The sequence below is a fragment of the Oncorhynchus gorbuscha genome, unplaced genomic scaffold, assembly GCF_021184085.1.
Source record: "Oncorhynchus gorbuscha isolate QuinsamMale2020 ecotype Even-year unplaced genomic scaffold, OgorEven_v1.0 Un_scaffold_5911, whole genome shotgun sequence".
Taxonomy (NCBI): Eukaryota; Metazoa; Chordata; class Actinopteri; order Salmoniformes; family Salmonidae; genus Oncorhynchus; species Oncorhynchus gorbuscha.
This window is the reverse complement of record NW_025749620.1, coordinates 7,501-23,674: the sequence shown is the minus strand read 5'-3', so window position 1 is coordinate 23,674 and position 16,174 is coordinate 7,501. Positions and strand designations below refer to the sequence as shown.

At 56.8% G+C, this 16,174-nt stretch overlaps 1 pseudogene; it reads left to right on the top strand.

The window, feature by feature from the left end:
- Window positions 1-650: 650 nt before the first annotated feature.
- LOC124029253 overlaps window positions 651-16,174 on the top strand; it is an 18,261-nt pseudogene continuing 2,737 nt past the window's right edge.

Sequence of the window (16,174 nt, the reverse complement as noted above, 5' to 3'; positions counted from 1 at the left end):
TCTCCCTCTCTGTCTCTCCCCCTCTCCCTCTCTGTCTCTCTCTCTCCCCTCTCCCTCTCTGTCTCTCCCTCTCTGTCTCTCCCCTCTCTGTCTCTCCCCTCTCCCTCTCTGTCTCTCTCCCTCTCTGTCTCTCCCCTCTCCCTCTCTGTCTCTCTCTCTCCCCTCTCCCTCTCTGTCTCTCCCCTCTCTGTCTCTCTCTCCCCTCTCCCTCTCTGTCTCTCCCCTCTCTGTCTCTCTCTCTCCCTCTCCCTCTCTGTCTCTCCCTCTCTCCTCTCTGTCTCTCCCCTCTCCCTCTCTGTCTCTCCCCTCTCCCTCTCTCTCTCTCTCTCTCCCTCTCTCTCTCCTCTCTCTCCCCTCTCCCTCTCTGTCTCTCCCCTCTCCCTCTCTCTGTCTCTCTCTCTCCCCTCTCCCTCTCTGTCTCTCCCCTCTCCCTCTCTGTCTCTCTCTCTGCCCTCTCCCTCTCTCTCTCTCCCCTCTCTCTCTCTGTCTCTCTCTCTCTCTCTCCCCTCTCCCTCTCCTCTCTCTCCCTCTCTCTCCTCTCTCCCCTCTCCCTCTCTGTCTCTCCCCTCTCTCTCTCTCTCCCCTCTCCCTCTCTGTCTCTCCCCTCTCTCTCTCTCTCCCCTCTCCCTCTCCTCTCTCTCTCTCTCTCTCCCCAGGGGTTCTGTAAGTATCTGGAGCAATGTTTCGGGGAGTGTCTGAAGGAGAGGGGGGTGGTGGTAGGGTTTGATGCCCGTGCCCACCCTCCCAGTGGAGGCAGCAGTAGACGTTTTGCCAGCCTGGCGGCCGCTGTGTTCACCTGCCAGGAGTACCTGTCCACCTGTTCTGTGACATCACACCCACACCCTTCGTGAGTACGTCTATGTTGGTTAATGGCCCTGGTGCCCTGGGAAATTAGACCCCCCTTAAAAGCCAAGTATCATGCCAACCCATGATGCAGTAACCAAGGGTAACCAACTCCATGATACTCGGTAACCAACTCCATGATACTCGGTAACCAACCCCATGATACCCAGTAACCAACCAGCTCCATGATACTCAGTAACCAACCCATGATACCCAGTAACCAACCCAACTCCATGATACTCAGTAACCAAGGGTAACCAACCCAATGATACTCAGTAACCAACCAACCCATGATACTCCCAACCCCATGATACTCAGTAACCAACTAACCAACCCAACTCCATGATACTCAGTAACCAGGGTAACCAACCCCATGATACTCAGTAACCAACTGATGATATTCAGTAACCAAGGGTAACCAACCCCATGATACTCAGTAACCAACCCCATGATACTCAGTAACCAAGGGTAACCAACTCCATGATACTCAGTAACCAACCCCATGATACTCAGTAACCAAGGGTAACCAACTCATGATACTCAGTAACCAACTCCATGATACTCAGTAACCAACTCCATGATACTCAGTAACCAACCCCCCCATGATACTCAGTAACCAAGGGTAACCAACTCCATGATATTCAGTAACCAAGGGTAACCAACCCCATGATACTCAGTAACCAACCCCATGATACTCAGTAACCAAGGGTAACCAACCCCATGATACTCAGTAACCAACTCCATGATACTCAGTAACCAACCCCATGATACTCAGTAACCAACTCCATGGTACTCAGTAACCAACCCCATGATACTCAGTAACCAAGGGTAACCAACCCCATGATACTCAGTAACCAAGGGTAACCAACCCCTCCATGATACTCAGTAACCAACCCCATGATACTCAGTAACCAACCCATGATACTCAGTAACCAAGGGTAACCAACTCCATGATACTCAGTAACCAGGGTAATCAACCCCATGATACTCAGTAACCAACCCCATGATACTCAGTAACCAAGGGTAACCAACTCCATGATACTCAGTAACCAAGGGTAACCAACCCCATGATACTCAGTAACCAAGGGTAATCAACCCCATGATACTCAGTAACCAACCCCATGATACTCAGTAACCAAGGGTAACCAACTCCATGATACTCAGTAACCAAGGGTAACCAACCCCATGATACTCAGTAACCAAGGGTAACCAACCCCATGATACTCAGGAACTCATACACATGTATGACACACGTGACAGGCTAGTGGGCTGTTCCTCGATCATACACACGTATGATTCCCAGTGACTCCTTTTGGTTCATAGTCCTCTCCTACATTAATAACCTGGAATCATACTGTGTGTGTGTGTGTGTGTGTGTGTGTGTGTGTGTGTGTGTGTGTGTGTGTGTGTGTGTGTGTGTGTGTGTGTGTGTGTGTGTGTGTGTGTGTGTGTGTGTGTGTGTGTGTGTGTGTGGTGTCTTCCCCATCTCTCCAGCCCTTCGCTGTGTCTCATCTGGGTCTGTGTGCTGGCGTCATGGTAACCGCCTCCACAACCCCAAACAGGACAACGGTTACAAGGTAACATTCATTACCTTATTGATAATGTTATTGATTGATTAGGTCCCTGTCTCAGTGTATTGGTCTGTTTCTGTTGAGCAGTTTCTAGGTGTATTAGACCAGTGTAAAGTCAGTCTCTCCCCAACTCCCTGTCTACTCTCCAAGTCTCTCCTCTACTCAGTCCAAGGGTAACCAGCTCTCATGATACTCTCCTGTCTCTGTCTCTCTCTCCCTCTCCCCCTCTCTCTCTCTCTCTCTCTCTCTCTGTCTCTCTCTCTGTCTCTGTAACTCTGTCTCTCCCCCCACTCTCTCTCTCAGTAACCTCTCTCTGTCTGTTCTCTCCTCTATGATTCCCAGTAACCCTCCCTCTCTCTCTCTGTCTCTCTCTCTCTCTGTGTGTGTGTCTGTCTCTGTGTGTGTGTCTGTCTGTCTCTCTCTCTCTCCTGTGTGTGTCTTCCTCTCTCTCCAGCCCTCTGTCTCATCTGGAGTCTGTGTGCCCTGGCTCTCTCATGGTAACCTCCTCCCACAGCCCCATCTCTCTCTCTGTCTCTTCTCCCCTTATTGATAATGTTCTTGTTCTCTAGGTCCCTGTCTCCCTCCCCCCTCCCTGTGTCTCTCTCTCTTCTGTTGAGCAGTTTCTAGGTGTATTAGACCAGTGTCTGTAGTCCCTCTCCCCCTCTGTCTCTCTCTCTCTCTCTCTGTCTCTGTCTCTCTCTCTCTCTCTGTCTCTCTCTCTCTCTCTCTCTCTCTCTCTCTCTCTCTCTCTCTCTCTGTCTCTGTCTCTCCCTATCTCTCCCCTCTCTCTCTCTCTCTCTCTCTCTCTCTGTCTCTCTCTCATCTCTCCCCCGTCTCTCTCTCCCCATCTCCCCGTCTCTCTCTCTCCTCTCTCTCTCCTCTCCCCCTCCCCCCGTCTCTCCCCCTCCCTGTCTCTCCCTCTCCTCTCTCTCTCTCTCTCTCTCTCTGTCTCTGTCTCTCCCTCTCTCTCTCTCTCTCTCCCTCTCTCTCTCTCTCTCCCCCTCTCTCTCTCCCCCTCTCTCTCTCTCTCTCTCTCTCTCTCTCTCCCCTCTCCTCTGTCTCTCTCTCCCCTGTCTCTCTCTCTCCCCCCCCCTCCCCGTCCCCCCCCCCCTCCCCCCCCTCCCCGTCTCTCCCCCTCCCTCTCTCAGGTGTATTGGGAGAACGGTGCCCAGATCGTGCCGCCCCATGATAAGGGCATCTCTGTAGCCATCGAGGCTAACCTGGAGCCCTGGCCTGAGTCCTGGGACATAACCTCTCTCTCTCACAGCCCTCTGCTGAAGGACCCGTTCCAAGACATTCACACAGAGTACTTCAGGACCGTCCAACAGCACTGTCACCACAGGTAACACACACACCTCAGGTAACACACACACACACCTCAGGTAACACACACCTCAGGTAACACACACACACACACACCTCAGGTAACACACACACACACCTCAGGTAACACACACACCTCAGGTAACACACACACACACACACCTCAGGTAACACACACACACACCACCCTCAGGTAACACACACACCACAGGTAACACACACACCACACACACCTCTGGTAACACACACACACACACACACCTCAGGTAACACACACATCAGGTAACACACACATCAGGTAACACACACACCACAGGTAACACACACCTCAGGTAACACACACCTCAGGTAACACACACACCTCAGGTAACACACACACCACAGGTAACACACACCTCAGGTAACACACACACCTCAGGTAACACACACCCTCAGGTAACACACACACCACAGGTAACACACACCACAGGTAACACACACCTCAGGTAACACACACACCTCAGGTAACACACACACCCTCAGGTAACAAACACACACCTCAGGTAACACCACACCTCAGGTAACACACACACACCACAGGTAAAACACACACACACCACAGGTAACACACACACCTCAGGTAACACACACACCACAGGTAACACACACCTCAGGTAAAAACACACACACCTCAGGTAACAAACACACACCTCAGGTAACACACACACCTCAGGTAACACACACACCTCAGGTAACAAACACACACCTCAGGTAACACACACACACCTCAGGTAACACACACACACCTCAGGTAACACACACACACCACAGGTAAAACACACACACACCACAGGTAAAACACACACACACCACAGGTAAAACACACACACACCACAGGTAACAACACACACACACCACAGGTAACACACACACACACACACCTCAGGTAACACACACACACACCACAGGTAACACACACACACACCACAGGTAACACACACACACACACCTCAGGTAACACACACACACCGTAACCCCGTCTCCCCTCTAACCCCTCTAAACCCCGTCTCCCCTCTGACCCCTGTCTCCCCTAACCCCTGTCTCCCCCCTAACCCCGTCTCCCCTCTAACCCCTCTATCCCCGTCTCCCCTCTAACCCCTCTATCCCCCGTCTCCCCTCTATCCCCGTCTCCCCTCTATCCCCCTCTATCCCCCGTCTCCCCCCCCTAACCCCGTCTCCCTCTAGCTCCCCTCCCCCCATCTCCCCTCTATCCCCGTCTCCCTCTAACCCCTCTGTCTCTCCCTCTAACCCCCCTCTATCCCCCCGTCCCCTCTAACCCCGTCTCCCCTCTATCTCCCCTCTATCCCCCGTCTCCCCTCTATCCCCCGTCTCCCTCTAACCCCGTCTCCCCTCTATCCCCCCTCCCCTCTCCCCTCTATCCCCGTCTCCCCTCTATCCCCCGTCTCCCTCTAACCCCATCTCCCCTCTAACCCCCGTCTCCCCTCTAAACCCGTCTCCCCTCTATCCCCGTCTCCCTCTATCTCCCCTCTATCCCCCGTCTCCCCTCTAACCCCGTCTCCCCTCTAACCCCCGTCCCCCCGTCTCCCCTAACCCCCGTCTCCCCTCTAACCCCCGTCTCCCCTCTAACCCCCGTCTCCCCTCTAACCCCCCTCTATCCCCGTCTCCCCTCTAACCCCCGTCTCCCCTCTAACCCCGTCTCCCCTCTAACCCCCTCTAAACCCGTCTCCCCTCTAACCCCCGTCTCCCCTCTATCCCCGTCTCCCCTCTAACCCCGTCTCCCCTCTAACCCCCATCTCCCCTCTAACCCCTCCCCCGTCTCCCCTCAACCCCTCCCCTCTAACCCCCATCTCCCCCTAACCCCCTCTCCCTCTAACCCCGTCTCCCCTCTAACCCCCGTCTATCCCCGACTCAACCCCCCGTTCAGTCTCCCCTCTATCCCCGTCTCCCCTCTAACCCCTCTAACCCCATCTCCCCTCTAACCCCCGTCTCCCCTCTAACCCCGTCTCCCCTCTAACCCCTCCTAACCAGGGTCTCCCCTCAGCTTTCAACCCCCTCCCCTTAACCTCCGTCTCCCCTCTCGCCGTCTCCCCTCTAACCCCGTCTCCCCTCTAACCCCCCATCTCCCTCTGACCTCCCCCGTCTCCCCTCTAACCCCTCTCAACCCCCATCTCCCCTCTAACCCCGTCTCCCCTCTAAGGGGTCCTCCCCCTCTAAATCCCTCTAACCCCCGTCTCCCTCTATCCCCGTCTCCCTCTATCCCCCGTCTCCCTCTCAGTCTCCCACTCTCCCCCTAACCCCCGAGGAGGGTCTCCCCCTATCCCCGTCTCCCCTCTAACCCCGAGGGGGGAAGGGGGTCCCTAAACCCGTCAGTCATATCAGTCTCCCCTCTAGGGGTCTCCCCTCTAGGGGGTCTCCCTCTATCCCCGTCTCCCCTCTAACCCCGTCTCCCCTCATATCAACCCCGGGGAGGGGGGTCTCCCCTCTATCCCCGTCTCCCCTCTAGTCATATCCCCGTCTCCCTTCTAACCCTGAGGAGGGGAGGGGGCCTCCCCTCAGTCATATCAACCCTGAGGGGGGGGGGGTCTCTAACCAGTCATATCAACCCCCCGTCTCTGAGGATCCCCGAGGGGAAACCCGTCTCCCCTCTATCCCCGTCAGTCATATCAACCCCTGAGGAGGGGGGGGGTCTCCCCTCTATCAGTCTCCCTAACCCCGTCCCCCTATCCCCGTCTCCCCTCTAACCCCCTCCCCTCTATCCCCGCCCTGAGGAGGGGAGGGGGGTCTCCTCTATCCCCCGTCTCCCCTCTACCCCCTCCCTCTAACCCCGTCTCCCCTCTAACCAGTCATATCAACCCCGGGGAGGGACATCAACAAGGGTTCAGAGGTGAAGATCATACACCTCCGTGCAGGAGGGGACACGCCTTCGTCAATCAGCTTTCAAGGCCTTTGACCTCCGACCCCCGTACGGTAGAGGAGCAGAAAGACCCTGACCCTGGTTCCCCACCGTCAAATCCCCAACCCTGAGGAGGGGAGGGGGTCCTGGTCAGTCATATCAACCCTGAGGAGGGGGAGGGGGTCCTGGTCAGTCATATCAACCCTGAGGGGGGGGGGGGTCCTGGTCAGTCATATCAGGAGGGGGGGGGGGGGTCCTGGTCAGTCATATCAACCCTGAGGAGGGGAGGGGGTCCTGGTCAGTCATATCAACCCTGAGGAGGGGAGGGGGGGTCCTGGTCAGTCATATCAACCCTGAGGAGGGGGGGGGTCCTGGTCAGTCATATCAACCCTGAGGGGGGGGAGGGGGGTCCTGGTCAGTCATATCAACCCTGGAGGGGGGGGGGGGTCCTGGTCAGTCATATCAACCCTGAGGAGGGGAGGGGGGGGTCCTGGTCAGTCATATCAACCCTGAGGAGGGGAGGGGGTCCTGGTCAGTCATATCAACCCTGAGGAGGGGGGGGGGTCCTGGTCAGTCATATCAACCTGAGGGGGGGAGGGGGTCCTGGTCAGTCATATCAACCCTGAGGAGGGGAGGGGAGGGGGTCCTGGTCAGTCATATCAGCCCTGAGGGGGAGGGGAGGGGTCCTGGTCAGTCATATCAGCCTGAGGAGGGGAGGGGGGGTCCTGGTCAGTCATATCAACCCTGAGGAGGGGAGGGGGGGGTCCTGGTCAGTCATATCAACCCTGAGGAGGGGAGGGGGGGGTCCTGGTCAGTCATATCAACCCTGAGGAGGGGAGGGGAGGTCCTGGTCAGTCATATCAGCCCTGAGGAGGGGGGGGGGGTCCTGGTCAGTCATATCAACCCTGAGGAGGGAGGGGGGGGGGTCCTGGTCAGTCATATCAACCTGAGGAGGGGGGGGGTCCTGGTCAGTCATATCAACCCTGAGGGAGGGGAGGGGGGGGTCCTGGTCAGTCATATCAGCCTGAGGGGGGGTCCTGGTCAGTCATATCAACCCTGAGGAGGGGAAGGGGGTCCTGGTCAGTCATATCAACCTGAGGAGGGGAGGGGGGGGGTCCTGGTCAGTCATATCAGCCCTGAGGGGGGGGGGAGGGGGGAGGTCCTGGTCAGTCATATCAACCCTGAGGAGGGGAGGGGGGGGTCCTGGTCAGTCATATCAACCCAGGGAGGAGGGGAGGGGGGGTCCTGGTCAGTCATATCAGCCCTGAGGGGGGGGGGTTCCTGGTCAGTCATATCAACCTGAGGAGGGGAGGGGGGGGGTCCTGGTCAGTCATATCAACCTGAGGAGGGGAGGGGGGGGGGTCCTGGTCAGTCATATCAACCCTGAGGGGGGGTCCTGGTCAGTCATATCAGCCCTGAGGGGGGAGAAGTCCCAGTCATATCAACCCTGAGGGGGGGGGGGGGGATCCTGGTCAGTCATATCAACCCTGAGGAGGAGGAAGGGGTCCTGGTCAGTCATATCAACCCTGAGGAGGGGAGGGGTCCTGGTCAGGGAGGAGGGGGGGGTCCTGGTCAGTCATATCAACCCTGAGGAGGGGGGGTCCTGGTCAGTCATATCAACCCAGAGGAGGGGAGGGGGTCCTGGTCAGACATATCAACCCTGAGGTGGGTCCTGGTCAGTCATATCAACCCTGAGGTGGGTGGTCCTGGTCAGTCATATGTGTGTATGTGTGTGTGTGTATGTGTGTGTGTGTGTGTGTGGTGTGTGTGTGTGTGTGTGTGTGTGTGTCATCCACCTGTGTGTGTGTGTGTGTGTGTGTGTGTGTGTGTGTGTGTGTGTGTGTGTGTGTGTGTGTGTGTGTGTGTGTGTCCCGTCCTACAGACCCTGTCGTTTGCCCTGGCGGAGAGGGAGGGAGCTACTGTAGTTCTGGCCCCGCGACCCGGACGCTGACCGCCTGGCCGTTGCTGAGCAACAGAAAGGGTAGGAGACCTGTAGGGATCATGGGTAATGTGTTGGGGGCGTTGCTGAGGAACAGAAGGGGCCTGTAGGGATCATGGGTAATGTGTTGGGGGCGTTGCTGAGGAACAGAAGGGGCCTGTAGGGATCATGGGTAATGTGTTGGGGCGTTGCTGAGCAACAGAAGGGGAGGAGGCCTGTAGGGATCATGGGTAATGTGTTGGGGGGGCTGATGGGTGTATAAGGTGTCTCTATCTCTCTCTCTCTGTGTGTGTGTGTGTGTGTGTGTGTGTGTGTGTGTGTGTGTGTGTGTGTGTGTGTGTGTGTGTGTGTGTGTGTGTGTGTGTGTGTGTGTGTGTGTGTGTAGTGGTCAGTGGCGTGTGTTCAGTGGTAATGAGTTGGGGGCGTTGCTGGGTTGGTGGGTGTATCAGTGTTGGAAACAGACCAGCCCAGACCAGTCTACCGTCAAGTCAGTCTACATGTTGGCCTCCACCGTCTCCTCTAAGATTCTACGAGCCATCGCTCTCAGGAGGGCTTCCACTTCGAGTAAAACACACACACACACACACACACACACACACACACACACACACACACACACACACACACACACACACACACACACACACACTTTTAATTTACCATCACACACTTATTCTCAACGCTCTAGCATTCAATGAACAAACCTCATGTCAATATTCAAATTGATTTTGTATCCAAATCTCAATCTCACCTTCCCACCCCCTCTCCTCTCCTTACATCCTTTTATGAATGAATAAAAATTAAAGTTTGAATGATGTCACTTCCTGACTATGACATCACATCCTGTGTGGACAGGAAACTCTGACTGGGTTCAAGTGGATGGGCAACAGGGCCAGAGAGCTGCTGGACCAGAACAAGATGGTTCTGTTCGCCTTCGAGGAGGCTATAGGTACACTACACACACACTACACACACTACACACTACACACACTACACACACACTACACACACACTACACACACTACACACTACACACTACACACACACTACACACACACTACACGCTGCACACACTGCACACTACACACACTACACACACTACACACACTGCACTACACACACACTACACACACACTGCACACTGCACACACACACACACACACACACACACACACACACACAGCTGTACCCAGTAATTGAGGTATACTGAACAAAAATAGAAACTCAACAATTTTCAAGGTCATTGAAGGAAATCAGTCGGACCCCCCTATTGGGGGAGCCAGACCCCCCTATTGGGAGCCAGACCCCCTATTGGGGAGCCAGACCAGACCCCCCCCTGTTGGGGCCAGACCCCCTGTTGGGGAGCCAGACCCCCCTATTGGGGGGAGCCAGACCCCCCTATTGGGGAGCCAGACCCCCCTGTTGGGGAGCCAGACCCCCCCTGTTGGGGCCAGATCCCCCTGTTGGGGAGCCAGACCTCCCCTGTTGGGGAGCCAGACCCCCCTGTTGGGGAGCCAGACCCCCTGTTGCCAGACCCCCCCTGTTGGGGAGCCAGACCCCCCAGACCCCAGGGAGCCAGACCCCCCCCTCCTGTTGGGGCCAGACCCCCCTCCTGTTGGGGAGCCAGACCCCCCTCTGTTGAGGAGCCAGACCCCCCTCTATTGGGGGAGCCAGACCCCCCCCTATTGGGGAGCCCCCTGTTGAGACCCCCCTATTGGGGCCAGACCCCCTGTTAGGAGCCAGACCCCCCTGTTGGGGAAGCAGACCCCCCCCTGTTGGGGAGCCAGACCCCCTGTTGGGGAGCCAGACCCCCTGTTGGGGAGCCAGACCCCCTATTGGGGAGCCAGACCCCCCTGTTGGGGGCCAGACCCCCCCCCCTGTTGGGGAGCCAGACCCCCTATTGGGGAGCCAGACCCCCCTCCTGTTGGGGAGCCAGACCCACTTGGAGTCATTTAACAGACTCTCCATCAGTCCTCCACCACTAGACCAGCCAGGGATGGTTTAGTGGGGTTTGTGACTCTCCTGTGTCCTCCACCACTAGACCAGCCAGGGGATGGTTTAGTGGGGTTTAAATGACTTCCTGTGTCCTCCACCACTAGACTCCACCCTCCACTAGACCAGCCAGACGATGGTTTAGTGGGGTTTAAATGACTTCCTGTGTCCTCCACTAGACCAGCCAGACGATGGTTTAGTGGGGTTTAAATGACTTCCTGTGTCCTCCACTAGACCAGCCAGACGATGGTTTAGTGGGGTTTAAATTACTTCCTGTGTCCTCCACCACTAGACCAGCCAGGACCAGCCAGGATGGTTTAGTGGGAGTTTAAATGACTTCCTGTGTCCTCCACCACTAGACCAGCCAGACGATGGTTTAGTGGGGTTTAAAATACTTCCTGTCCTCCACCACTAGACCAGCCAGACGCCGGTTTAGTGGGGTTGACATGACTTCCTGTGCCCCTCCTCTCGCCCCTCGTTGTGTTGCAGGGTACATGTGTGGGTCTGCCGTGCTGGATAAAGATGGGGTCAGTGCGGCAGCCATCGCTGGGGAGATGACATCATACCTGGCCGCGAAGAACATCACACTGTCACAACAACTCACTGCTGTCTACGAGGAGTGGGTCACACACACACACACACACACACACGCACACACACACACACTGTCACAACAACACACCTCACCAGACCGTTATGTGTATATGTATGTATAGAAATAGTGTATTTTCCAGAGCCCAACGTGCCTTACACCCTCTCTCTCCTCTCCCCCTCCTCTCCTCTCTCCCCCCTCTTCTCCTCTCTCCCCCTCTTCTCCTCTCTCCCCCTCCTCTCCTCTCTCCCCCTCCTCTCCTCTATCCCCCTCCTCTCCCCATCCTCTCCCTCCTCCTCTCTCTCTCCCCCTCTCTCTCCTCCTCTCTCCTCCTCTCTCTCTCCCTCAAATCCTCTCTCCCCTCCCTCCTCTCTCCCCCTCCTCTCCTCTCTCCCTCTCTCCTCCTCCTCTCTCTCTCTCTCTCCTCTCTCCCCCTCCTCTCTCCCCTCCTCTCTCTCCTCCTCTTCCCCTCTTCTCCTCCTCCCCTCCTCTCTCTCTCCTCTCTCCCTCCTCCCCCCCTCTCTCTCCTCTTCTCCCCCTTTTCTCCTTCTCTCTCCCCTCCTCTCCCCCATCCTATCTAATTATCTATGTAAATAAATATCTATCCCCCTCCCTCTATCCTCCCCTCTCCTCCTAACTATCTCCCTCACTCCCCTCCCCCCCTCTTCTCTCCCCTTCCTCTCCTCTCTCCCCCTCCTCTCTCTCCTCTCCCCCTCTTCTCCCTCTCTCCCCTCCTCTCTCTCTCTCTCTCTCTCTCTCTCCCTCTCTCCCCCTCCTCTCTCTCCCTCATCTCTCTCTCCTCCTCTCCCCTCTTCTTCTCTCTCCCCTCCTCTCTCCTCTCTCTCTCTCCCTCCCCCCCCTCTCTCTCCTCCTCTCCCCCTTTTCTCCTCTCTCCCCTCCTCTCCTCTCTCCCCATCCTCTCTCTCCTTCTCTATCTCCTCCTCTCTCTCTCTCCTCCTCTCTCCTCCCTCTCTCTCTCTCCTCCTCTCTCTCTCCCTCACTCCCCTCCTCTCCCCCCTCTTGTCTCCCCCTTCCTCTCCTCTCTCCCCCTCCTCTCTCCCTCCTCTCCCCCCTCTTCTCCTCTCACCCCTCCTCTCTCTCTCTCTCGCTCTCTCTCTCCCCTCTCTCCCCCTCCTCTCTCTCCCCTCATCTCTCTCCTCCTCTCCCCCTCTTCTTCTCTCTCCCTCCTCTCTCTCTCTCCCTCACCCCCCCCTCTCTCTCCTCTCCCCCTTTTCTCCTCTCTCCCCCTCCTCTCTCTCTCTCCCCCCTCCTCTCTCTCCTTCTCTCTCTCTCTCTCCCCTCACCCCCTCCTCTCTCTCCCCTCCTCTCTCTCCTCCTCTCCCCCTCTTCTCCTCTCTCCCCCCTCCTCCCCTCCCCCTCTCCCCTCTCCTCCTCTCTCTCTCCTCTCTCTCTCTCTCTCTCTCTCTCTCCCTCCTCTCTCCCCCTCCTCCTCTCTCCCCCTCTCCCTCCTCTCTCTCTCTCTCCCTCTCTCCCCCTCCTCTCTCTCCCTCCTCTCTCTCCTCCTCTCCCCCTCTTCTCCTCTCTCCCCTCCCTCTCTCTCTCTCTCTCTCTCTCTCTCTCTCTCTCCCTCACTCCCCCTCCTCTCTCTCCTCTCTCTCCCCCTCCTCTCTCTCTCTCCCCCCTCCTCTCTCTCTCCTCTCTCTCTCTCCTCACTCCCCCTCCCTCTCTCCCCTCCTCTCTCTCCTCTCCCCCTCTTCTCCTCTCTCCCCCCACTCCTCCCCCTCTCCCCTCTCCTCCTCTCTCTCTCCTCTCTCCCCCTCTCTCTCTCTCTCTCTCTCTCTCTCTCTCTCTCTCTCTCTCCTCCTCTCCCTCCTCCTCTCTCCCCCCTCTCCCTCTCTCTCTCTCCTCTCTCTCTCCCCTCCCTCTCTCCCCCTCTCCTCTCTCTCCCCTCCTCTCTCTCCCCCTCCTCTCTCCCCCCTCCCCTCTCCCCTCTCTCTCTCCTCCAGGTATGGGTACCACATCACTAAGAACTCCTACTTCATCTGTCACGACCAGGCAGTGATCCGGGCCATGTTTGACCGGCTGCGTCACTACGGTAACCAGGAGGATGTGTCATACCCCAGGCAGTGTGGAGCGTCGCCATCACCGCTGTACGAGACCTCACTACTGGATACGACAGCAGCCAGGCGGACAACAAGGCTGTGAGGAGATAAACACTCTACCTCCCTCGCTCTCTCTCTCTACCACCCTGGCTCTCTCTCTCTACCACCACTCGCTCTCTAATCTCTACCTAAATCCTCTCTCTCTCTACCTACCACTCTCTCGTCTCTCTCTCTACCTCCCTCTCTCTCTCTCTCTACCTCCCTGCTCTCTCTCTCTACCTCCCCTCTCTCTACCTCCTCTCTACTCCCACTCTCTCTCTCTACCACCCTCGCTCTCTCTACCTCCCTCTCCTCTACCACCCTCGCTCTCTACCTCCTCTCTCTCTCTCTCTACCTCCTCGGCTCTCTCTCTACCTCCCTACCTCCCTCGCTCTCTCTACCTCCCACGCTCTCTCTCTCTACCTCCACGCTCTTCTCTCTACCTCCCACGTCTCTCTCTCTACCTCCCTCGCTCTCTCTCTCTACCTCCCACGCTCTCTCTCTCTACCTCCTCGCTTCTCTCTCTACCTCCCTCCCTCGCTCTCTCGCTCTCTCTCTACCTCCCTCGGCTTTCTCTTCTCTCTCTCCTACCTCCCTCGCTCTCTACCTCCCTCTACTACCCCGTCGCTCTCTCTCTCTCTCTACCTCCCTCGCTCTCTCTCTCTACCACCCCGCTCTCTCTCTCTACCACCCTCGCTCTCTCTCTCTCTACCTCCCTCGCTCTCTCTCTCTACCTCCCTCGCTCTCTCTCTCTACCTCCCTCGCTCTCTCTCTCAACACCTCCCTCGCTCTCTCTCTGCCTCCCTTGCTCTCTCTCTACCTCCTCGCTCGCTCTCTCTCTCTACCTCCCTCCGCTCTCTCTCAACACCTCCCTCGCTCTCTCTCTGCCTCCCTTGCCATGTCTCTACCTACATCCTGGCCCCTCTCTCTACCTCCTGACTCTCTCTCACACCTCCCTGGCTCTCTCTCTCTACCTCCTCGCTCTAATCTAATACGTCCTCGCTCTTCTCTCTCCACCTCCTGGCTCTCTCTCCACCTCACTGACTCTCTCTACCTCCTCGTTCTCTCTCCACACCTCCCTGGCTCTCTCTCTACCTCCTCGTTCTCTCTCCACACCTCCCACTCGATCTCTCTCCACCCTCCCTCGATCTCTCCACCTTCTTCGATCTCTCCACACCTCCCTGGCTCTCTTTCACACCTCCTCGATCTCTCTCCCACACCTCCCCCTGGCTCTCTCTCTACCGCCCTTGCTCTCTCTCTACCTCCTGGCTCTCTCTCCACACCTCCCTGGCTCTCTCCACATCCCTGGCCTCTTCTACCTCCCTGGCTATGTCCCTCTCCCTCGCCGGAATATACCTCGGATATCAAGTCGCATCGCTCCTCGCTTCTCACTATCCACACCTCCCTGGAATAATAATCTCTACCTCATGAATATGCTCTCTACCTCTCCCTCGCCTTCTTTCACTGAATACCTCCTCGCTTTCTTCTACCTGCTCCCCGCTAAAAATAATGTCGTTGTCATCTAATCCTCGCCTTAGCTACCTCCTCGCTTCTCTCTCTACCATCATCAGCTAATCTACCTCCCCTCACTCTCTCTCCACCTCCCTGGCTCTCTCTCCACCTCCCTGGCTCTCTCCACCTCCCTCGTTCTCTCTCCACACCTCCCTGGCTCTCTCTCTACCTCCCTCGTTCTCTCTCCACACCTCCCTGGCTCTCTCTACCTCCCTCGTTCTCTCTCCACACCTCCCTCGATCTCTCTCCACACCTCCCTCGATCTCTCTCCACACCTCCCTCGATCTCTCTCCACACCTCCCTCGATCTCTCTCCACACCTTCCTCGATCTCTCTCCACACCTTCCTCGATCTCTCTCCACACCTCCCTGGCTCTCTCTCCAAACCTCCCTCGATCTCTCTCCACACCTCCCTCGCTCTCTCCTTCTCTCTCTACCTCCCTGGCTCTCTCTCTACCCCTCCCCTCGCCTCCCTCCCTCTCCTCTGCATATATCCCTGGCTCTCTCTCCACCTCCCTGGCTATCTCTCTCCACCTCCCCTGGCTCTCTCTCTTCCTCCCTCCTCCTCGCTCACTCTCTCCTCCCCCCCAGGGTCGCTCAGGTCCTCCCCTCTCCCCCAGTAGTCAGATGATCACCTTTATTCTCTCCCCCCCCAGGTCCTCCCCCTCCTCCCCCCCCAGTAGTCAGATAATCACCTTTATTCTCTCCCCCCAGGTCCTCCCCTCCTCCCCCAGTAGTCAGATAATCTCCTTTATTCTCCCCCCCAGGTCCTCCCTCCCCCAGTAGTCAGATAATCTCCCCCAGTCCTCCCTCCTCCCAGAGTCAGATAAATCTCCTTTATTCTCCCCCAGGTCCTCCCCTCCTCCCCCAGTAGTCAGATAATCTCCTTTATTTCTCCCCCCAGGTCCTCCCCTCCTCCCCCAGTAGTCAGATGATCTCGTTTAGTTTCTCTAACCAGTAGTCAGATGGCCATTCCATCCCCCCAGGTCCTCCGGTAGTCAGATAATCTCCTTTATTCTCTCCCCCCAGGTCCTCCCTCCTCCCCAGTAGTCAGATACTTCGGCTTCCCCCAGGTCCCTCCCCCTCCTCCCCCGTGTAGCAATTATAATCACCTTTATTCTCTCCCCCCAGGTCCTCTCCTCCCCAGTAGTCAGCCCCCGGCCCCAGGTCTCCTCCCTCTCTCATAAATACACTTTATTCTCGCTGGGCTGGTAGTCAGATAATCTCCTTTATCTTCCCAGGGTCAACCCCTCCCCTCCCCAGTAGTATAAACACACTATCCCCAGGTCCTCCCCTCCTCCCCCAGTAGTCAGATAATCTCCTTTATTCTCTCCCCCAGGTCCTCCCTCCTCCCCCAGTAGTAGATAACACATTCTAGGTCCTCCCTCCTCCCCAGTACTACACTGATC